The sequence below is a fragment of the Leopardus geoffroyi genome, chromosome B3, assembly GCF_018350155.1.
Source record: "Leopardus geoffroyi isolate Oge1 chromosome B3, O.geoffroyi_Oge1_pat1.0, whole genome shotgun sequence".
NCBI lineage: Eukaryota > Metazoa > Chordata > Mammalia > Carnivora > Felidae > Leopardus > Leopardus geoffroyi.
The window spans coordinates 30109501-30118583 of record NC_059337.1 but is presented as its reverse complement, the minus strand read 5'-3'; positions in this window follow the sequence as shown (position 1 = coordinate 30118583).

Here is a 9083-nt window from a genome sequence, read left to right as displayed (position 1 = left end):
GGACTGACCCCAATAGACATGATGGTCATAACGCTGCTTAAAATGTAGCTTCTCTCACTAAAAATAATAGTAATATATAACATACATATTTGCAAATTTATGATTCTTATTACTTCTACTTCTCTGGGCATTCGGTCACATACTTGTAGGGATGTCTAAACAATGAAATATGAGAAACTACAAAACTCCCCTGAAAGCTACAGAAGGAGATCATAGAGCAATGATGATCCATTATGTTGGTTAGAAAGATCATGTTGTCTCCTCAGATATTTTTAATGAAATGTAAGTTAAAAATCTCAGTGTTTTTTTTTTATTTTACAAGTATTTCTCAGAATCACTTGGAAAAAAATGAATAGGTGAAAGAAATCCAGAAACTTGAAATCAAGAGGCTATTTAAGCAGATGAAAAAGCTATGATCTATAAAACAGTGTGATACAGGTATAAGAAAAAAAATAGGTCTTTGTAACAAATCACATAACCAAAAACAAAACTTAGTACCTATAAAAATGTAACAGAGGATAAGTAAGACATCATTACATGGAAAGGAAAGAAGGTCTTATCCAATAAAATGTTCTGGTACATTGGTTAGCTATTTGGAAAATAATCTGCATGCTGTAAACCAAAATAAATCCAAACAGATCACACAAAGAGCTATGTGCACAAAGGAAAGAAGAAAGAAAAGAAAGCCTAAGAACTAGAAAGAATTCTAAGTCAATATCTGTTTTATCTCTTTTTGATAAAGGACTTTCTAAAAGAAAGCATGGAAAGAAGGCATCTGAAAGGGGAAGATCAATAAGCTTGATTACATACAGCTGGTAAACCATCATCCACTGAAAACATGAGAAGCAAGATAGAAAAGTAAATTGAAAACTATTTAAATAAATATAATGGACATAGGGTCAAAATCCCTAGTTATGAAGAACTTATGTAAATCATTAAGTACATAAAATGCCAACAGAAAGTTGAGAATAGACAAGTCAAAGAAGAATCTAAATGTTTGAATTTTCAAGAAATGAAAAGCTAAGGTGGCATACCTAAAAACCATTTTAATAGCTTTTTCTAATGATGAAAGTAATGTATGTTCATGTTAGAAAATCTGGCAAATCCATCCAGATTTGATCACCATCCAGAAATGACCACCACTAACACATTTGCATCCTGCAAGTGGGGTTTCCTCTGCCTTTTTCTTTTTTAATTAGGATTGTACTGTTGGCATCACATTTTCTGCCCATCAAATTAGCAAAGGTCTTTTTAAAGCATATTGTCAGAATAGGGTTCTGACCATGTAGATGCAATTGAGTTGGAAAGGGGCTTAAATCATCTGTCCTTTGAGGCCACAGCTGAGCCCGGGTGTCAGGCAAAGTGTGACCCCAGTAGACAGGGAGGGTGTAAGGATTTCAGTTGCCAAGGTCACAGCACTGGAGTCACCAGGGAATTTTCCAACAGGATAGACTCTGGGGCCCCACCCAAGTCCTGTGAATCAGAGGATCCCTCTCCCACGGTCCCCCAATTATTCTGAGTTTGCCAGCGGCCTCTCTGCCCCAAGTCTGGCTGCCTAGGTTTGGATCCAGGATCTATCCCTAACTAGTGGTGTGTACTCGGGCATTCCCTGAGCCTTGGTTTCCGTGGAGACTCCCACCTCGCAAGGGTCATCATGAAGATGTAGGACATAGCCCAGCAAATGTGTTTAGCCCACTGCCAGGCCATAGTACGTGCGCAAATATTGTTAGTTCAAAAGGACAAACTCCAAATCAGTATTTGCTTCTGTTTTTATAACAAAGGGCTCATCAAGGGATTTTTGCTGAACAAAGACACTGTGAATTCAAATCTGTGCCTCGTGAGAATCAGGAAAATATTTGCAGCTTTTAAATGGCAATTTCCCCAGCTTTCCAAATATCTCCTGGCTAAATTTCAGAAAACCCTGCTAACAGTCCTTTCTTTGAACACCTTCTACCTGTCCAAGGTGACACAACACATCAGAGGCAGTAATGGGCCCTGGCCCCTGAATCCACGGGTGTCCCTTCATTCCCTCTCCAGTCTTGATCCTTTAATGCACAGGGATCAGCTGGGGGGCGGGGGGGGGGGAGGGAATGGGGCCTGTAGTAGGCAGGGGGATGAGGATGAAGGCAGCTGTAGGCCGTCCCTCAGGTGTGGGCCTGCTTGCTCATTAGGGAGTCACTGTGTCTAGAAGCATGGCCTCCCTCCCTCACCCTTCCTCAGAGTCGGCTGTCCAGCAGCCCTCGCACACCGTGCCTTGGCATAATGAATACTACTTTCTTTTGGGGAAAGTCATTAAACTACTTTTGTGGAAACATTTTAATTGAATTAGACTGTTTTCTGATTGTAATAAATGTTAATTAATTGAGTGGGCTGGGTGTCCTTGGATCTAGCTGGCTTCTCTCAGTTTAATTAGGAGGAGAGTATGGACTTACTTCTTTTTGCCGTGAATCTGCGGTTCAAATTCATCTTTTGTGCTAATAAAGTGATCAGGGAGTGCAGGGAGCAGATTATTTCTTCTATCTGAAATTTAATAGACTGCTTCACTCACAGAGCCAAGTGGCAGCCCCTGCTTGTCATCATCGGGGCGTGACCCAGTCCTCTCATCCGGGCTTAATGAGGTTTCTCCATTTGTCTTGGGGAAAAAAAAGAAGTTTTAAGTTCTGCAAACATCCCTTTGTTTCCCAAGAATATGAGTCACCTAGTTCCAGGTGGGTGACATTGCTGATTCCCGTGGGCACATCTGACCAGAGAGATGGGTAGTCTGCCAAGTAGCTGAGTGCCTACCACCCCCCCACCCCACCCCAAGCTTTCTGTCTACACCTGGAGAAGGCAGGCAGGCCCTGGGCAGTTACAGAAACTCAGAACAGCCAAGAGACCCTGGCGGCTTCTTCATTATAGAGACGTGGAAACTGGAGCCTAGAGAGGGAAGAAGCATGTCCAGGACAGCGCAGCATTCTTCTGCGACAGTGACATCTACAGCCCAAGGAGTCTTCACTAGTAACAAATTCAGTTTGGTTCAAGCAACACTGACATGAGCCAGATCCTGGGTTAGGCGAGAGGGCGAAGAGTTGCACAATAGTGCAACTGTGATGGTTGTATAAACTGAGACAACAGAGCAGTCCACACAACATCAAAGGCAACGCGAGGGACCAGGCGTGTTGTCTCGGACTTGTGGGGAAGAAGGGCGGTTGGGAAGCCTTCAAGAAGAGGTGTGCCTGCACTGAGTTCTGGAGGATAAATAGGACTCTTCCAGGTGGACAAAGTGTGAGGAAGGGCGTCCTGGACATAGGTAACAGCATGTGCAAAGCCAAGTTCATTCTGGTGAACATGAGAGCCGCAGGAAGCTCTCAGAGGGAAGACATATTCAGATTTGCACTCTACGAAAGATCCTTCTGGCTGCTGCAGTGGAGGAGGGTCCAGACGGGGAATCGAGGAGGAGGGACAGCCAGGGGAGAGAGGCTAGGAGATCCCCCAGTTTGACTCACTGCCATGGAAATGCACGAGCAGGGCCAGATCCTAGAAATTCCCAGGAAGTAAAATCAAGAGTTCCTGGCTTGGGCAACTGCCCAGGAGGTCAGGTCTCCGGAGGACTGACACCCTCCCTTTTGGACAAGCTCCTCTGTAACTGACTGGTTTGTTCTTCCTCTGAATGGTGCTCTGCGGTGACAAGACTTTACAGTCGCAACAACAGCTCCTGTGTGCAGCTTGGTTTAGCCAGATACCATTCCCTGCGCTTTACCTGCATAATGCATTTCATCTGCAGAATGGTCCTGTGAGATGGGCCCTGTACCTACCCCCTTTTGCCAGTCAGGAAACCTGGGCATGGAGAGGGTCGACTTGCCAAAGGTCACTAAGCTTAGGAAGTGAATGAGCCAGGGCTCCTCTGACCTGTGCCAAAGAAATGTGTGCTCCACATTCACGTAAGGCTTAATTGACTCTCTACTCAAGAAACAGGCAGCAAGAATTTAGGTTTTCCTTTGAGAAATCAAAAGACCTTCCCAAAACCAAACAGCCTTCTCCAGGACCAGACCTTGGCATCTTGTTCCCTCCCCTATCCGTGCCCAGACGCTTCCTGTCTGGTGGGAAGAAGTGGGGAGGGCAGGCTGGACTTCCTTCTCCAAGGTCCCACAGTACAGCAAGGAGGGACTGGGCTCAAACGCACGTACTCTCGGTGCGACCCTGGGCAAACCCCTCTCCTCTCTGGGCCTCAGCAACCAACCATATCTGCATCAGCCCCTCCCAATGCTACACGGGGTCTCCAGAGCCCTGGCACACAGGAGTTGGTGGTTGCTGTGATTATGGCCATCCCAGCTCTTCTCCCGGCTCTCTCCAGACTGAGGTGGTCTGAGGACCCAAGACCACCCTTGGAAAAGGATCCTCACAGGGGCAGCCACTGACCCCAGAAACTGAGTCCCAGGCCTGCCACCCAGAAATCAAGCTCACTGTCAATGGAGCCTCTTTCTTTAGTAGATCCTTGCTCCTCAGAGAATCCTCGGGTAGTTGCGAGAGTCCCAGAAGCACACCCCTTCCCCATCCACATGCCAGCCCCAACTCTGCCTGTCAGGATTCTATTCACCCTTCAAAGCCTCAGTCTGCGCACTGCCTTTCCAATCCCACAGAGCACCTCCCTGACTGCTGTCTGTCTCCCTCTCCCCCATCTGCCCCTCGGCACTTGTCTGATGCTGGTGAGCTCCCAGGCCAGGCCTCTGCCTCTAAATTGCCCCCAAGGCCTGCCAGAGCGATCCTGGAGGAAGCTCCAGCTGAGGGATGGAGATGGGGTGGAATTTACCAGGATGAAGTTCTATCCCCCCCACCTTTCTTTCTTTCTTTCTTTCTCTCTCTCTCTCTCTCTCTCTCTCTCTCACACACACACACACACACAGAAGTGTGCCCATACACACGCATACAAGCACACATGCTGTCTGGCTCTCCTCCCATTTTTGTGGCAATGCTAGCCTTCCCTCTAGCTGTGCCCAGGGTGGCTCTGGGCCTCCCCCCATTCCACCTTTCTCCTCACTGGGCCCCTGGTACATATTCCCACCCCACCCTTCCCTCTGGGACACATCCTGACTGTGGGGCAGGGGCTGGCAGTAGACAAGGTGCCACCACACACCACAGTAGTCCTGTCCTTAGGAAAATATGGGGAACATGGTTTGGGAGATGGTCACCTACCGGCCTCAGGAAACTCTTACAAAATCCAGCAAGAAAGCAAATCTGGATCCTTCCCACTGAGGCCAGGAAAGTGGGCCCTGAAAAGCAAGATTAGAAAGGTTTTCCCTCTCTCTCCCCATTCACTAGAGAGCAAAGCAGCAGGGCCAACTTGTTCCCAATTGATGGGTTTCCTGTCAGCACCCCCCCCTTCTCCTGTAGGATAGACCAGCTGTTGGTGCCAGATTAATGGCCACAATTAAAAGCAAAATGCCCTTGCTGTGGCCGACTGTCCTCCCACACCTGTGAGTCTGGAGGCTGAGCTTTAAGCCCTGGGAATGGAAGATTTGTAATGAAATCAGACAGGCCTCTTAACCGCTGATGGTATCAGGGCCCAGGAGAGATGCAGACTTATTTCCTAATCTCCTGCGGAGCATCTGTCAGCCCCACCACACAGCAATGTCATTCCTGTGTGCAGCAAGGACCTTTCATGGGGCAGATGGTCAACTGCCTGCCTGGCTACCCACCCGCCCACCTCCTCCGTCCCCTCCTTCAACCCCTTCCAAGCTCAGGCTGCACAGATATTCACAAGTATACACACACACACACACACACACACACACACACACACACACCCATTCATAAGTTGCCTGCTGGGATCCATCTGAATAGACAGAAAAAAGAGAAAAATAAGAAGGTCTCTTTAGCAGCAATGGAAAACAGCAAAGAATACCATTGACAACAGAGTAATCATTCTGAGAGATTTCTAGAAGCTGAGAGGCAAAGCTGAGAACCTACGACCCACCAGAGAACTCTGGGGACGAGTTTCCTCACCAGAACCCAGGAGGCCCCCAACTCAGGGCTGCAGGACTGGGCAAAGTGGCTGGAGGATGCCTCAGAAGCTACATCCAGGCCACTCTTTGTCCTCAGGATTTACTGGATTATGACCACATGCTGAGTCAGTGAGGGGTCCAAGAGGCCTGCATAGCAGAGGAGATAGGACCATACAATCACAGCACAGGGAAACCATGAGAGGGACTTGACCGAGCAGGGGCAGCTCCTGCCATACCAGAAACTTCTCTACTGCTATTGGCTCTAACGGCCCACTCCTCTCAGAAAACCCTGAGATCCCATTAGTAGGAGGTGTAGGAGTGGGTGGGTGGAGAGCAGGTGGCATGGCCTGGACTCTACCTCTCCCTGGCCCCAGTCTCTTAGTGGGAAGAGTTCCCCAGGAGACCTAGAACATGAGACACAAGGAATATCGTCTCTCCTGTCCCCACATGGCCATTTTCTCTCAGTTCATGCTCTTGGAAGGACATATTTCCTGTCCACACCCTCCCCAACAAGGTTCAAATTAGGTCAGGAAACCCTGTGTGCTACATCCTCCTCTTGTCATTCATAACACACCTTACCTTAAAGGCTCTGAGAAATCCTGCAGTAACTTTTTTGCCTAATTTACATTCAGTGCAGTTACAGGTCTTGAGTGTGCAGTTCAATGAATTTTGACAAAATAACACACCCATATAACCCACAGTCATATCAAGATTTAAAACACTTTCATTGCCCCAGAAAGTTCCTTCATGCCCCTTTCCCATTATCTCTATACTTACCCCAGAGGCAACCACTTTATGACTTCTATGACAATAGATTAGTTTTGCCTGTCCCGAAGCTTCATATACATGGATTCCTATACAGTAGGTGCTCTTTTTTGTCTGGCTTCTTTCACTGAGCGTGATAATTGCAAAATCCATCCACGTTGCTGCATGTGCCAGGAGTTCGTTATGTTTAATTGTTGAGGAGTAGTCCGCTGCAAAAACATATTTATTATAGTTTGCTTATCTCTTTTTGTTTTGTTCAAGCAAAAACCTGGAAAACCCTTAAATATTTAGGGCTTTCCAGTTTTTTGCCTGAACAAAACTACTACAAACACTTCTCTACTAGACTTTGTGAGCACGTGTTTTGCATTTTTCTTGCATCATTATTCCTAGGAATGGAATTTGCAGGTATATGCAAACTTTGTTCTCCAAAGTACCAATTTACACTTCCCCCAGAAATGCATGAGACTTTCTGTTGTTCCATATCATCACCATTACTTGGTATTGTTTCTGCAGTAACTTTTTAAATTTTTCGCTTAATTCCTCACTTCCCACACTTATTAGACCACTGAACTATTTTTCCTATAAATCCTTCTAATCTCCCACAGAACTAGTGTGCTGTAGAATTCACTGTGGACAGTGAGGATCTGGACCTTCACTCATAAATAGGAGAGGGGCACCTGGGTGTTTCAGTCGGTTAAGCGTTGGACTTCAGCTCTGGTCATAATCTCACGGTTTGTGAGTTCAAGCCCCGCATTGGGCTCTCTGCTGTCAGCATGGAACCTGCTTCATATCTTCTGTCCCACTCTCTCTGCCCCTCTCCAGCTCTTTCTTTCTGTCAAACATAAATAAACATTTAAAAAATAGGAAAAATCAAAATGTTCAGCCACAACAACAAATCACCAAACTATGAGGAGAAAGAAAAGCTCAAAAGAAGGGATCAAGGCAAGAAGTCAGAAGAAAAGGCCTACAGGGAAAAGGAGTGAATTCAATAAATAACTTGGAAATTATTCTGAGATTCAAGAGGATGTCACATAGATAAAACTAGAGCGAGCTACTGTGAAAGAGAAAGAGAACTCAGAAATTACAAACATGACTGAAAATGTGAATGCCACTTTAGAAGCATCTATAAGGGAAATGCTGAAAACACAAAGGCACATGGAGAGAGAACCAAGAGATCAAGAAGTGAGAGGAAGACATCCCCAGAGTAGAGGAAGGCTTGAATTCACAGATTGAAAAAGCACACTACATCTCAAGGAAAGCTTGGCAAAGAACAAGATCAACAGCATTTGGTCCTGGTACGTAAACAGACTAAATAAAGAGACAAATTGAAGACCTCAGAAATAGAAATAATATGAGAATTTAGTTTAGGATAAAGGTAGTATTTTAAATCAGAAGGGGGAATGTGAGACAGGAAACCATCAAAACCTTAAAGGAGAAAGCAGGAAAAGACCTCTCTGACCTCAGCCGTAGCAATCTCTTACTCGACACATCCCCAAAGGCAAGGGAATTAAAAGCAAAAGTGAATTACTGGGACCTTATGAAGATAAAAAGCTTCTGCACAGCAAAGGAAACAACCAACAAAACTAAAAGGCAACCAACGGAATGGGAAAAGATATTTGCAAATGACATATCGGACAAAGGGCTAGTATCCAGAATCTATAAAGAGCTCACCAAACTCCACACCCGAAAAACAAATAACCCAGTGAAGAAATGGGCAGAAAACATGAATAGACACTTCTCTAAAGAAGACATCCGGATGGCCAACAGGCACATGAAAAGATGTTCAGCGTCACTCCTTATCAGGGAAATACAAATCAAAACCACACTCAGGTATCACCTCACGCCAGTCAGAGTGGCCAAAATGAACAAATCAGGAGACTATAGATGCTGGCGAGGATGTGGAGAAACGGGAACCCTCTTGCACTGTTGGTGGGAATGCAAATTGGTGCAGCCGCTCTGGAAAGCAGTGTGGAGGTTCCTCAGAAAATTAAAAATAGACCTACCCTATGACCCAGCAATAGCACTGCTAGGAATTTATCCAAGGGATACAGGAGTACTGATGCATAGGGGCACTTGTACCCCAATGTTCATAGCAGCACTCTCAACAATAGCCAAATTATGGAAAGAGCCTAAATGTCCATCAACTGATGAATGGATAAAGAAATTGTGGTTTACATACACAATGGAATACTACGTGGCAATGAGAAAAAATGAAATATGGCCTTTTGTAGCAACGTGGATGGAACGGGAGAGTGTGATGCTAAGTGAAATAGGCCATACAGAGAAATACAGATACCATATGGTTTCACTCTTATGTGGATCCTGAGAAACCTAACA